Here is a 16,097-nt window from a genome sequence, read left to right on the forward strand (position 1 = left end):
TTTGTGTATCCTTCTATGGTAGAAGAAACTCCCTCCTATGACCAAGGTTCCTGTTGCACATGTCAGATAGTCTCTCCCCATTGTCGTTCATCTCACCTAGGGCCTGTTTACACATGATATCCTCATAGTCTCAGCTGTCACTGCCAATCTTGGCATTAAAAGTTCCCATGACTATCACAATATTCCGGCAAAGGCATTTATGTACAATGCTTAGCAGTCTTTTGTAGAATTCCTCCTTAATCCCCTTGTTGCTGTCATTACTAGGTGCATAACATTGTATGATGGTCATGTTACTCCTACAATTCTTACTTCTGAAAGACGTTGTAACAATTCTAGGACCATATGACTCCTATCCAATTAGAGCTCCCTGGGCTTTCTTGGATAGCATCAGTGTCACTCCTTGGGTGTGTGGTGCATCTTCTTCCTCATGCCTTGAAAACAGCAGTAATTCTCCTCAGGCAAGCCTTCTCAGGCCTGATCCATTCCACCTAGCCTCACTGATCACCAGTATACTGAGGTTATAATTTCTCATTTCTTTTGCCACTTGCACTGCTTTTCCTGTTTTTAACATGATACACACATTCTATGTTCCTGTGATGATTTTATTCTGGTGGAGATGATGGTCCTCAATCTGATGGCTTCCAAATTCAGGCTTTCAACACCAGATGTCATAAAGGGGGAGCCCCATCCTCTTCCACTATCACACTGGGTATTGGGTTTCTTGTATGTGTTTCTGTAGCATTTTATTTTTTTTTACAGGGAGGGGTTGCTAACCCTTCACCTAACCCTACTCCTTTCTCACCCAGGATAAGACCACCTTACTTAAGTGTACTATTTTAAGTAGGCCATATGACAGTCAACCAATGTCACCACTTCTCTGTGCAATGGGAGATGAGTAGGCGGCAAGTACACAAGGAGCATTATGTCCTTAGTATAGGGGGGACTAGGGTATGATCTTAGGCAATAAGCATTATACAGGACTGTACTGGAGGTGGGAAATTTATATATAAGAGATGGGGGAGACTCTAGACAGCAAGCACTATAAATATAGTGCATGAGCAGAGTTATGGAAGGGGGCATACCTGAGCAATGAACACTGCATGATGCTATCTTGGGGAGTGGGACCCTAGACATGAACATTAATATATTTTACATGGCATTACATGGGGGGTAGTGTTGGTGCAGATGTATGCCATGTAAGCCTTGTTACATTCTGATTGGCAGGGCCATTTGGAAGACATTAGCAGAAGCTACCATTACACCATCAGGACATCCTACTAATACATTCATTGCATTTTCAGTGAGCGTTAGGCAATGAGTTGCATGCTTGATATCTATTAGCTATGCTAAACCAGTCTTGCTTCATTTAAGCCTGTTCAGCCATTTAGCAGCTCTTCAAACAAATGTCTAGCCCCTTCATTACTGGTTTAAAGAATCACTGGAAACCTCTAGAAATGGTTTGCTTTCATGTTTCTATACCAATCATGCATTTGTTTAAAACTATTAACAATAACATTTCATACATTCATCTAATGTATTTAATTTACTGTCTACAAGATCCTATTGAACTAAATAACCCTTCCACAAATAAGTCTTTGAATGAGTATGCCATTATATAGTATGAGCACGTCACAGGATGATATATTGCTGTGTTTCAGACTATAATCATATATAGCATAGTACAACTGTAATACTAAATGCACAGCATAAGATACTCTATCAGTACACGACAAAACACTATTTATCGACAGCCTTACAAATTATGAGACTAATAAAATGACTTTGGAAGCTTTTCTTCTGCTGACCAGGATGTTACTACTGAGTGTAGAATTTTAGGCAGGATTATTTCACTGACAAGATTAACTGTGCTGGTAGGCCTCAATCACATCACAAGCATTTGGTTCCTCTAACACAGTGCAGTCAGATTCAGTGGTTGTTTTCTTCATAACGTACTACACTTTTAATCTATTGAACTCTTTCAGAATTACTGAATCTGGAGTAACAGAGATTCTATCAAGCTGTCCCATTTAGCAATGCGGATATCATGACCTGCTCACAGTAATTATTGTGGTTAAAGACCTAGAAGCATCATTATTTGCCGAGTTACTTCTAAACTCAGGGTACTGAGTTTGACAAGCAAAGAGCCACAGTATTCACATGCTCTCTATAATTCTTCATATTGCATGCATACCTCTCAACCTCTTAGTGTAAGAAATCTGGAGAAAACCTGACAACATGGGGGGACAAAGGCTCAAAAAAATAATGTCAGATTTTAATTATGGCTCTTATAAACTTAGACAGTTGCTAGAGTAACAGGGTCTGTATTATACATTTTCTCAAGGATATGAAGTATGAAACTCAAATGTATGTCATTATTTAATGACTTCAATCCTCTGATCATCCCAGTGATTTGGCACAAAACCACAAATGTTATGAGAAAAACACCAAAAATAAGAGTCCAAAATCTGGAAATTCTGCGAAAATCTGGACAGTTGAGAGATATGATTGCATGTGACTGACTGTTCTGATTATTTTTTCAGAATTTCATTGCATAACATTTTCTACTGGAGTCAGAAGATGTAGCTGCTTGATTTTGTCACTCTTACACTTGGAGTAGCTTTAATAGTTGTTGATTCCTGTAAGAGTGCTGAGTACATTTAAGGAAGTTTATCTCCCCTAGTGCGTTTTTCTTATCAGTGCTTCTGCATGGTGTTTGATACAGCATTTAGTACAGTAGGTTGCATTTCTAATTTGCTGGTATGCATTTGTCAGGACATTGTAAAGCATAGGAAAACAAAAGAGGAATGTAGCAATAGTGGCTTTGATTCACCTGCTATTTTAGGAATAGTATTTTTAACTCTGATGTTCCTAGCTGGTACCTCTGCTCTGCTGGCATGCAATGGAATGTCTGGTGCAGACCTGAAGACACTGATGCTCTAGTCAAGATATTAATTATATGAACTACTATTTTTATGCCAGCTGACATGGCTTAAAATCAAAGCAATAATACCATTAAATCTACAGATCACCAGCTTAGAAAATCAAACATCTTTTTCACTTCTGTTATGTTGTTTTCAAGCAGCACATTGAATGTTATGTTGTAATAATTCTAGTAAGTGATGAAAGTTAAGCACCCTGGAAAACACCGAACCTTAACAAAATCTGATAAAACATATGTTTCTATGTGCTTCTTTTGCTTATTATTGCACGGTTGCATTTGTAACTACCAACTGTTTCAGTATTAGTACCATCAGAAATTATTAGCTACTTGCAAATTATCCCACAGCAGACTAGTCATATGCTTGAAATAATAAGACATGACATCACCCCTTAAACATGTTTGTAATTGTAATGGAAAAGAATAAACTGGAAATCAAGAGAACAAAGATAGGATTCTGTAGTTCCTGAACTGTAAGACTTTAAACATTTATTATTTATGATGAACTTAGTTCCTCTTTAGTCATAATTATTGTGAAATATTAAAGAAACGGTCACATTTAAAAAGGTTATATGTCACTTTCCTTAATTAGACTGATTAAATATATCATCTGTATAAGTGAGGAATTCTACAGTTCACAGGAACTGCACAGAATCAAAGTGTATTTTCTCTGTCGTGGTATATGTACACTGGAAAGCATACGCAAACTGGAAGACTGAAGAGGAAATTGACATGATTAACAAGAACCTTCACTGCATTACCTTAATGAAGTAGTCACATGACACACTAACAAAACTAGTGATAGTTCTTAAAGATACAGGTATCACATAATTAGGATCTGCTTTGCTGATGTCAAAGCAAATGTCAAAGGCTTATAGCTAATGAAGTTTCCTAATGACTCTTCTACAAAGACTCTTATCCTCCAAGAGGGGCTTGCCAGTATCAGTATTTGGTGTATCCAGGGTTGGATTATAACGGGGGGCATTCCGGATGGCCACATGTAGCCCATGCTGCAGGAGGGCCCAGCAGGCTGGCCAGTGCAGAAGAGAAATTCATCTTAATTTTGTACCTAACATATGACCGCACTACAGCACCGCAGCTTCATTTACAAGTGTCTGCAGTAGTTAAGAATGAAAGCACCGCAGTCCTCCAACTACCATTTTCCCTACACAAGGTGCAGTGTGAAGAGATGCACTACCATCTTAACTTGTTCATCAAAAATGTGACTAAAAAGGCTAACATAGTTCATTTAAAAAATAATCATCGTCTAAAATATGCTTCAAAGAAAAAAACATTTAAACTGTAGCATCCCTTCTAGGCATGAGCTGCTTGACCCTTACAAATAGGTCTACAATGCTAGTTCACATTTTCTTGCCCATAACTCTGTCTATGCTAGCTGAACAAATTCCTCATTCCACCAGCATGAGAAAGGTTCCCCTTGTCCTTCCTGGACTGTAAGATGTTCCCTGAGTTTAGACCTTTGCCCCTTCGTTATTGTTTGGCATTGTCCCTGCTTCTTCAGTAAAGAAGTAAATCTCAGCTGTCCCTGATTTTGCAAAATATCCCTGATTTTACATCATGATTGCATGTTTTTTAAGTAAAATCTAGTAAAATCGATCATTTTTTGATAAATCACTGAAGTATTCTGTTACTAAATAGTGAAAGACATTTGAGTTTTACTCTTGGTATCTTTCTATGTATGTAAGAGCAATATTTAAAATCTGTCCCTGATTATGGGCCTTTGTACTTGATTCTTTTACTAAATGGTTGGCAGTTATTGAATATATTACAGTGTTGCCTTTTTAAGTATCTAGCTCTTTAATGTTATAAGAGTTGGACACTGGAGGTGTACACAGGCGAATATCTATAATTGCTGTGGCTGTCTGTGGAGGAACATGAATAAGTGCTGTCGTCTGCTCTTTATTCTGGCTTAATGTGATTTGTATGAGGCAACTTGTAACGCTTCAATGTGTGACTACTGTTGTATGTGGAACACAGTTAAAACTGCTGGTTGGGGGCTATTGCTGGATGAAAGTAACTGACCCTCTTGTTTTTCCTATTCTAAACACACACTAATCTTGATTTGCAGGACTAGTGTGCATCTGTATGAAGTGAGAAGAGTTATTTAACTGTGATTAATGAATGTATGCCTGAATCAAGCATTGAATTACTGTGACCATTATTATTTTTTTTACCCACAATCACAAATCTAAGGTATATGCAGTTCGCTAAGTAGTACAGTTGCTGTAATTGATGGGTATGGGGACTGTACATGGATAAAGGTGAGTTACCCCTGCTGTTGCTTGATCACTGTTACAGTTATTGCTCTGTTATAGTAGAAGTAGTGATACACAATGCACTGCAGTTGCTGAAATCAGTGTACAACTAGTAATGATATGGCTTGTGCATGAGTGTGTGTGTGTGTGTGTGTGTGTGTGTGTGTGTGTGTGTGTGTGTGTGTGTGTGTGTGTGTGTGTGTGTATAAGGAAACTTGCAGTGTACTTAAGAGTAATAAGTTGGCCATAATGTTTTCATCTTCTATCACAAACATCAGCTTTGCACATAAGTTGCAGTCTTTGATGGTTTGGTATGATGTGTGTTTAGTTAGTTATTATTTGTTGACTGGGAAAGTCCAACTTGGAATGAGCCAATTTTCGGCAGAGGCCCAGGGAGAAATGCTCCAGATGCATGTCTTTGGAATGTGTGAGGAAACAGGACTACCCAGAGGAAGCCCACACGAATGTAGGGAAGACCTGCAGACTCCACACAGAAGGCACCCCAGCCAAGAATCGAACCAGAGAACCTCTTGCTGTGAAGTGGCAATGCTAACCACTGCACCACTGTGCCACAGTGTGTGTGTGTGTGTGTGTGTGTGTGTGTGTGTGTGTGTGTGTGTGTGTGTGTGTGAGTGTGTGTGTGTGTGTGTGTGTGTGTGTGTGTGTGTGTGTGTGTGACATAGTGTGTCAATGCAATGGCTGATTGATACAACAAAGCATAAGTAGCATTGCCATGTCAACTAGGATCTGGTTGAGTTTTTGGTTGTGGCTTCCTCTATGTGCCAGGGTCTGTGTGTGTGTGTGTGTGTGTGTGTGTGTGTGTGTGTGTGTGTGTGTGTGTGTGTGTGTGTGTGTGTGTGTGTGTGTGTGTGTGTGTGTGTGTGTGTGTGTGTGTGTGTGTGTGTGAGAGAGAGAGTTTGTGTGTGTGTGTATGTGTGTGTGTGTGTGTAAGAGAGAGAGTTTGTGTGTGTGTGTGTGTGTGTGTGTGTGTGTGTGTGTGTGTGTGTGTGTGTGTGCGTGTAAAAATAATATCATTGATTTTTATTTCTGGACACACCCAATATTGCCTAGCAAATAGCTAACACTTTTGCATAGCAATAAAAAAAATAAATAACACACCATTAGCTTTCAAAAATAGCTTGTCTACATATATCTGAGTTTCCATTCCCTGATTATTAGGTGCCCAAGGAATAAGATGCAGAGGAGCAGAATGCTGATTGCTGTTTGTCATAGAAAATCGCTGCCTGTGCAATTTCTAAATGTGTGCAGGAAGTAATTCCATTGTTTTTGGAGATTTCTCACTTCTTCAAGTTGGTGCTTCCATGGAGTTTATATATGTAATATTTGGAGTTTTCGGGGCTTGCCCTTACATTAGCAGGGCACAGAGGGTGCTTACCCTAACAAAAAATGTTTAAAGTTTAATTTTGCCATTTTGTGCTTTGAACATTCATTTTCACTGTTTGGGATTGTTGGCATTTAGACATTCAGCAGTTCTTAGTGAAACATTCAAAACTAAGGCATAATCACAGAACATCTAGACCCTTAGAGCTTCTAGAGCAGGTCCATATGCCTTAAACTGTACAAGTGGATTTTGAATGAGGTTAATGGTGACCTCTGCCTTGATCCTCACCTTTTCTAAACCAGACTCTGTACAGAGGTGTGTATAAAAGGTTGCAGTACTTTGTATGTGGGTGGGGGATGGTGTTCATAATTTTTTAATATTCATCCCAGTCAAACCTCAGAGGTGTGTACAGAATGATGTTATAACTGATATGGGGTCCGGGGTTAGTGTGGTCATTACTTCTTCAATTTTTCTCACATATGTGAGAGATGTGCATAGAAGGTTACAGATAAGGTTGTGTTGGAGTATTGTACTTTCTAGAAGCAACAAGATGGATTACATTATCATGATCATTATTTTCCAGATTACTCACAAAGATCAGACATATATACCATTAGATATCTTTTAGGGGTAGGGGTAAGGAGGTGTGCTGTTTATGTATGCCAGCCAACAATAGTTTGAAAAATGTTACTGTATTTTCTTTGTTCTTTCAGTTTCAACTCAGCCTAATATGAGAGATACACAGAAGATTGCTTTCTTTTGCAGGTAGAAGTGAAGAGGCATGCTGTATAAATAGATGACAACAGCCACCTGAAATATATGACTGAGGCAGTTTCTGCCTTCACTTTTAGCCCTTTTGAACACTACAGGAATACACAGAGCCAAGATATGGAGTAGTGTGGTTTGGGGCTGTGTGTAGGTGGGGGTAGTGGCAACAGTTGGGGCACCATGGAGCTGTCTGTCTAAGGTGCCATTCCACCTATGGCTGGCCCTGGGCACAATGGCAGATTATAATAGGGGCGTTCTGGACGGCCACCTAGAGCCCAGTATTGCAGAAGGGCCAATCAGGCTGGCCAGTACAGAAGAATAATTCATCTTCATTTTGTAACTAACATATGACTGCAGTACAGCATAGCATGTTCATTTACAAATGTCTGCTCACTGAGCAGGCACTTATATAGGGTCAGTGATTTAGTATTGCTGTGCGGTAGTTACCTTAGGAATGAAAACACTATAGTCCTTCAGCTACCGTTTCCACTACAGAAAGCACAGTGCAAGCAGATGCACTGCTGTCTTAACCTCTTCCTCAGAAATGGAACTAAAAAGGCTAACATAATTAACTTAAAAAAATATATTCTTTATAATATACTTCGATGAAAAAAGATGTTTTAATTGTAACATCTCTTGCAGACATGAGATGCTTCATCCTTAACAAAAGCAGGTCCGCAATGCTAGTTCACATTTTCTTGACCACATCACTATCTATGCTGGCTGAACATATTCCCCATTCCATCAGCAGAAGAATGGTTTCCCTCATCCTTCTTATACCCTGTTCCATAAAACAAAGGTTTATGTCCCTCTCATACAAAATATTTATTTAGATAATTTGAGCCGATTGAGTTTACTTTTGTTCAGTAATCTGCTACTTTATTTTTAATTAATCAACTCCCTTTTTTAGTGCCATTAAAACCTGGTATGCCTGTAATGTCTTAATGGCATGCAGCACACAACCAATGAGGCAGCAGCAGGGCTAGAGAAGAGAGCCATGTGAATTTGTAGTGTTAGAGGAAAGAGCACGGAGTGTAAAGTAGTAGAGCAATTTACCACTGGAGCCAATTCTATTGTTTCACTTTTGTTTTTATGATAACAGAATTGCATTTCCAAGCCTTATGGCTGTGAAGGATTGTGTGACTTAAGATAAATGAATCTGTAGTCCACTCCATACCTCTCAATGTCCCCTATTTGTACCTCACATGATTTTTAATTTTCTGGTAAAAGGCTAGGAGCACAGTCAATCAAGAATGCCAGACATTAGTAAATCACACTTCTTGTTCTGTAAATGCTTGTTGGTGTAATGCAAAACATGTTCTGTTGAAATTTTAAGTAAACTACAATAATATTTAAAGATGTTGCCTTATTTTGGGCCTTTCTCCTTCATTATGTTTAGCTTTTTCCCCACTTCTTGAGTAAAAAAAGTAAGTCTCAGCTGTCCATGATTTTGCAAAATATCCCTGTTTTACATCATGTTTGGAAGATTTCTAACTAAAATATAGTAAAATCTATAATTTCTAGTAAATCATTAAATAACTACAGACATTTGAATTTTATATTATGTATCCTTTAGAAAATGTATGGTAATGTAAAACCTGGCATTTTTAGCAACTTATTTAAAACATGTCCCTGATTATGTACCTTTGTACCAGATTCTTGTGCTAAATGATTGGCAGTTATTAAACATATTACTGTGTGGCCTTTCTTTTATCTCTGTCTGTCTGTCTCTCTCTGTTTAAGAGTTGGACATCAGAGATGTACACAGGCAAAATAGTAATAATAGCATTGGCTGTCTGTGGAGGAAAATGAGTAACTGCTGTTGTCTGCTCAGTATATGGGCTTAATGTGATTTGTATGAAGCAGCTTGTAATGCTTTAACAGGTGTCTTCTGTTTATGTGGAACATAGTTGAAACTGTTGGGTGGGGCTATCTCTGGATGAAAGTAAGCGACCCTCTTGTTTTTGCTTGTTTTAAACACTAATCTGGCTTTGCAGGACTAACATGCATTTGTATGAAGTGAGAAGGATTACTTAAATGTGTGTTTTTGAGAAACAAGCTATGAATTACTGTGACTATTATTACTATTATTATTATTTTCCTACAGTTATATATCTAAGGTATTCACAGTCAGTAAAGAAGTAATGTGGCTGTAATTGATTGGTATGAGGGCTGTCCATGGATAAAAGTTAGTTACCCTTGCTGTTGTTTAATCAATGTTACAGTTACTATACTATCATTGCAGAAGTAGTGACACAAAATGTTTTGTAGTTGCTGAAATAAGAGTAAAAGTGTGTGTGTGTGTGTGTGTGTGTGTGTGTGTGTGTGTGTGTGTGTGTGTGTGTGTGTGTGTGTGTTGGTGAGGAAAGCTGCAGTGTACTTAAGAGTAACAAGTTGGCCATAATTTGTTTCATTTTCCATCACATGCATCAGCTTTGCACATAAGTCCCAGTCTTTGGTGGTTTGTCATGATATGTGTGAAAGCAGCAGCTCTTCACCACAGTAAAACAGTGAATAGCATTGCCATGTCACAGCACTAGTTTCTGGTTGAGTTCTTGGCTATGGCTTCTTCAAACACTGTTCAAAATATATAATTGAATTATATCTCTTGTATTATACAGCAACACTTGTTTGAGTGTCTCTGCGTAGTAAAAAAAATAAAATAAATCCACATTTAAAGATATCTGAAAAGATGTTGTTGATGTTGTGATAGAAAACTGTATATTTCAGTGTTTCATCTACAAATTCAGTGCCTGCTGAAATGGATGACAAGCTGAAAAACAGGTTCATAGTTATTAGGCATCTCATCAAAGGAGGACACATCTGAGGAGGACAGCATACAAATGTATATGCTAACATAGCTTTAAAACTTTATACCACAATAGAGATACCATTTGCTAAACAAAACAGTTTGAGCAGCAGTGAACTTAGCTTCCTCAAGGCCTCAACCTTAGTGCAAGAAATATTGACAAAGCCTAAAAATAATAGGGGACAGATTATAAATATGCTCTGAAACTTAGAAAGAAAAAAGAGTAACAGGATTGTGTTTAGTATGCATTTTCTAAATGAAAATGACAAAACATCTAAAAAAAGTCTTGTAGTTAGCAATCCTTTTAGGAGGAATATCCTCTTATACACACACCAAATAATTCTGGTCAGACTTGAATTAGTTCTGGGAAGGTTGCACTGAATGGCACCGTGCTTGATCTGAAGTGGGTGAAATCTGGTAGCTAGTGATAATAACTGATCTGCAGCTCAGCAATGTGGAGCATTAAAGCATTTTTTAGAGCATTGTTTCATCATCACTACCTGTTGTGTTTGCACATAAGCTGTAGTTATAGCTATTGTGTTTTGACTTCAGTGTGGAGCTAGTTGTTGCAGGGCTTGGCTTTTAAGTAGGGTAGCATGCTTTATTTACCATATACCATTAAAGCCACACAAAACTAAGTGTACACACACACACGACACTATATAAGACACTGGTCTCCCAATAAACGTGAATGAGCTAGAAAATACTGTAATCCTGTCCTTTTATTACAAATACTGTCATATGCATTTCAATACCCAAGGCTTATACATTATCTAGTCATGTAAATATTCTCTGCATGGCAACAAAAAAAAAAAAATGCAATGCTGGTAATTTTTAAAAATATGCTTACTAAAGCTTACTTGCATCATACAATACTAAAGCTTACTTGCATCTTACAATCTCCAACAAGCTTACCTGATGTTCATTAAACCATGGATACTTAAACAGAGCAACAGGGCACTGTGACAGCATGCACAGTCTGAATAATAAGAAGCATAAATCAAGTATAAAAAAAAAATAGAAAAAAAGAACATTTTTTTAAAAATCAAGGACAGATGAAAAACTGCATAACTGCTCCTTGCCTTCCTTGGACACATCCAGAGCCACTACAATGGGGGGTGGGGTGCAATAAGTATGTCATAATTTGAAATGTCTCTGGCTGACAGTGATGGCTCAAATCTGGACAAAGCCATACATAGAACTAGAAGTGGACAACAGGCCCAAAAATAAGGCATGGACAAAGCCATACATAGAACTAGAAGTGGGACACAGGCCCAAAAATAAATAATTTTAAATATTGCTCTTATTAACTTAAATAGAACAGGTAGATCTTGCATTAGTACAAATTTTCTGAAGGGTATAAAATCTGAAACTCAAATGTCTGCCATTATTTTCTAACTTCAATCTTTAATGACTTTGCACTAATTTGCCAGAAAAAACCACAAATGCCACTAATTTGCCAGAAAACCACAATTTTATGAAAAACTGACCAAAATGTGATGCAAAATACCTGTCAAAGGGACACCTTTTTAATAACAGTAACAAAATAAAATAAAGGTAATCTATAACTGATCATTACAGTTATATATAATTTTTCTTCCAAAATTGCCATTTTGGAACATTTTGAGCCAGAATTGGGGACAATTGAGATGTTTGGATATTCCTAATCTACAAAGTGATTTCTCAACCTCTTAATGCAGGAAATCTGAACAAGGCCAAATATATTGGGGAACATACAAACACTACTAAAAATTGCTCTTGTATAAACTTAAAGACAGTCTTGCATTAGCATGCATTTTTCTGAAGGTTATGACATCTGAAACTCAATGTCTGTCATTTAATGGCTTCATTCCTAAATGATTTGCTAGAAAAACACAAATTTTATGAGGAACAAACCAAAAATAAGCAGCAAATATCTATTCATTCTGCAAAGATATGGACAACTGAGAGGTATAGATCAACCGGGCTGTCTGAGTTTGCTACCCCCCCACTCACAAAATCATGGTCAAATGGAGCCTCCCCCCTGCAGCCGTTCCAATGTCCCATTCCTTGGTTATTTTGCCCCATTTATCATAAACACTAATGTGCATACTGCTTTACTTATGATTTAGGATTTCATTTGAAAGTTTTATTTTGCATTTTACAGCACAAACCCTAATTGTTAAAGCAATGCAGTCTCACAATGAAAATAGACTAACATTAAAACTTCTCTGCCCTTGAAACTCACATGCATTGAAACAGCACTGAAACCCACTTTCAGAGAAAATACATTTGCTGCCAAATATTAACTCTGGGCTGTCTTCAAAATCATAGGCCCCTAACAGAACATACACAAGCTCTTTGATACACCTTCCTGACTGTATTACATTATATTCCTTGTACAATACAGTACAGTTGTTAGAGGGCATTTTAAATTTATTGTTTTGAACATTTTTCCAGTAAACAATGAAACAAAAAGCATCCACCAATGACAAAACTGCCCAATTCAGAACATTGCTATCATAAAAAGTCTACTCAAGTCCACCAGTATCAGTAAAAAATATACACAATCTCTGAAGTAGTAAAATCCACATTGAAGATTTTTGTAACTAATAAAGGTTTAATAGCTAGCAACACTTTTATATGTCATGTGTTAATCTACAAATAAAGTGCCCTGTTACCCTTGAAGAATAAATTGCCTTTGTTGCATGCAATAAAAATGAAAAGCTAGTAATAAGAATGGATAGCAAACTGTTAACAGGTTCATAGTTACGACTGCAGCATCCATTTACCTACTGTGGGAGTAGAACCCACAGCCTTCAGCATCTAAAGCAAGTACACTATCTGTTGTGCTATTAACAATGCAAGCAGACTAAACATAAGCAGCACTAAACGACACTCAGCTGTATCTCTGAACTTTGCAGCACAAGAAATCTAAAACCAGGGACACATTTTAAACATTGCTTGTATAATGTTTGAAAGTTGCTAGAATAAAATGAAATCAGCTGTTTTGTGAAGGAAGACTGAAACTTTACCATTTAGTGAATTCAGTTCTCACCATAGCACAGCTGTCAACCTCTTAGCACAAAATACCTGAACAAAGCCAATAATGGGTGACTACAACCACCAAACATTCAGTGAATTCAGTTCTCACCATAGCTCCTCAACCTCTTAGCAAAACACACCGGACAAAGCCAGTAATAGGAGAATATAGACCCAAACATATTCAGTGAAATCAGTTCTTACCATATCAAAACCTGGATGAAGCCAATAAATACCTGAACAAAGCCAATACTGGGTGAATACAGCCCCCAAACATATTCAGTGAATTCAGTTCTTACCATAACTCTCAACCCTAGCACAAAACCTGGATGAAGCCAATAATGGGGGGGAATACAGTCCCAAACACTACCTGAACAAAGCCAATACTGGGTGAATATAGCCCCCAAACATATTCAATGAATTCAGTTCTTACCATAACTCTCAACCCTAGCACAAAACCTGGATGAAGCCAATAATGGGGGGGGGGATACAGTCCCAAACACAGGGATACATTTCAAATATCCATCTTGTACACTTAGAAAATTGCTAGAATAAGCTTGTACACTTAGAAATTTGCTAGAATAGCTTTTGTTACCATGCACTTTCTGAAGAATATGAAGTCTGATATTGAAATGTGTCCATTTTTAACATTTGTTAACTAGGAAAGTCTGACTTTGGGAGAATCACTCCAGACAGCCAAGAATAAAACCAGAGAACATGTAGCTGTCAGGCAACAAGGACACAAATGCAGAAACCACAGATTTTATGAAGAACAGAAAAGTGAGAAAAAGTATGGGAAAATCCTGCAACATTTTTACAAATGGTGGTGGGTAGGAATTCAGGCTCTTGCCACTTGGGCCCAAGGTACAGGGTTCAAGCCTTATTCTACACCACCACCATGTACACACACCTCTACCTGAAAGTGTCCCATCTTATTCCATTTCAGGTCCCATCTTCCATTCGTTTCAGTTCAAACTTCTAAATATGATGGACTTCTTAAAGAAGAATGCACTAGAAAAAAAACTTTTTGAAATTATCTAGTCAGGGCTTCTTCTATGTGTGTGTGTGTGTCTGTCTGTCTGTGCGCATGTGTATATGCGTGTGGGTGTGTGCCTGTGTGTGTGTCTGTGTGTGTCTGTGCATGCATGTGTGTGTGTGTGTGTGTGTGTGTGTGTGTGTGTGTGTGTGTGTGTGTGTGTGTGTGTGTGTGTAAAAAATAGTAGCCTCGATTTTTATCAGTGGACAAAACAGATAGCACTTCATGGTAGAAATAAAAATGACCACATCAGTAGCTTTCAAAACTGACTTGTCTACATGACACTGAGTTTATGTTCCCTGGTTGTTAGGTGCCCAAGACACAAGGTGCCAAGGAACATAATGCTGATTGCTATTTCTCATAGATAATCACTGCCTGTGCAGTTTCTAAATGTTTGCTAGATGCAATTCCATTGTTTTGGGTGATTTCTCACTTCTTCAAGTTGGTGTTTCCATGGAGTTGATATGTAAGTTTGGGAGGTGTTGGGGCTTCAGAGCATGCTTACCTTGATAAAAAATGTTTAAAGTTATGGTCAATGTCAGTATGGTCATTACTTCTTTAATTTTTTTCACATATGCGAGAGATGTGCATAGAAGGTCACTACAGCTTGTGTCGGAGTAGTGTACTTTCTAGGAGCAACAAGATGGAATACATTATCATAATCATTATTTTTTTTCCAACTTCCTCATAAAGATCAGACATGTATACATGTAGCTATCTTTTAGGGGTAGGGGTAAGGAGTGTGTTGTTTATGTATTCCTGCCACAATAGGTTGAAATATGTTGCTGCATTCTATTTGTTCTTTTAATTTTGATCCGGTCTTATATCAAACAGAAGATTGCTGTCTTTTGGGGGTAGAGGTGAAGAGGCATGCTGTAGAAATGTTTGACAACAGCCACCTGAAATATATTACTGTGGCCAGTTTTGCCTTCAATTTCATCTCACTCAAACACCAGAGGGATACACAGAGACTGACTTTTGGGGGGGGGGTGTAAAGAGGCAGGCACTATTTCCAAATAGGATTTCTGTTTCCTTGCAAACATTTGTCTTCTAGGATGATTGTGAGCTACTATTTTGTCAGATTTTACATTAATCCTTCAGCACAATTTATTTCTTCCTTGAAAGAAAAAAAGTAGCAAGACTGAATTTCTTTCCTGATGATTTTTGTTCAGGTAAATCGTTGGATCAAAAGATTAAAAAAATGTCTAAAATTCACCTCAGAGTTTCTATAATCCTATATAATTCACCTCATATTATTTACAACCACATGGCTTCTGGCAGCCTGGACACCCCCCTGATACCAAATTTAATTCAGTTATTTCATACACAGTGATACACAAAGGTTGACTTTGGGGGGGGGGTAAGTGGACAATAATCAGCCCTGGCTCTGTGGCATGCAATGATGAATCCTCAACTGCAACCCAATGGCCAAAGATAGGTTTGCATCTCAGGCGCTGGAGGAACTGGGGTTGCAATAGGAAGTAGTGACATTTTGTTGGCTTTACCCATTCTGTGAGAGAGGTTTGGGATTTCTGCCTGGAATCCAACCCTGCCCAGTGATAGGGGAGTTATATAACCACAAGTCAAATTGCTGTTAAACTGCGCATTAGAGGGCAGAGCAGGAGCTGACACTATGTAAGGCAAAGCCCATGCTGTCAGCAGTTCCAGTCAGTTAGAACTTTACACAAAATCTCTCATGTACATGGCGGAGTATGTGATGCTGCAGGAAGCTCTGCTCTGCATTTCCAAATCCTCTTCCCAAACCATCTATGTCCAAAGTGGTCCCAGTCCTAAGGTGGGCAGCGATGGAGTTACTTAAGATAGTAGTGACTGAATCAAACCAGCAGATAGTTAGTTGGAAGGTACAAATGATATATTTAAAAAAAAAGGAAAAAGAAAAAAGAAAT

This window comes from Protopterus annectens, chromosome 2.part2 (genome assembly GCF_019279795.1).
Source record: "Protopterus annectens isolate FY-2018-M chromosome 2.part2, PAN1.0, whole genome shotgun sequence".
Lineage (NCBI taxonomy): Eukaryota > Metazoa > Chordata > Ceratodontiformes > Protopteridae > Protopterus > Protopterus annectens.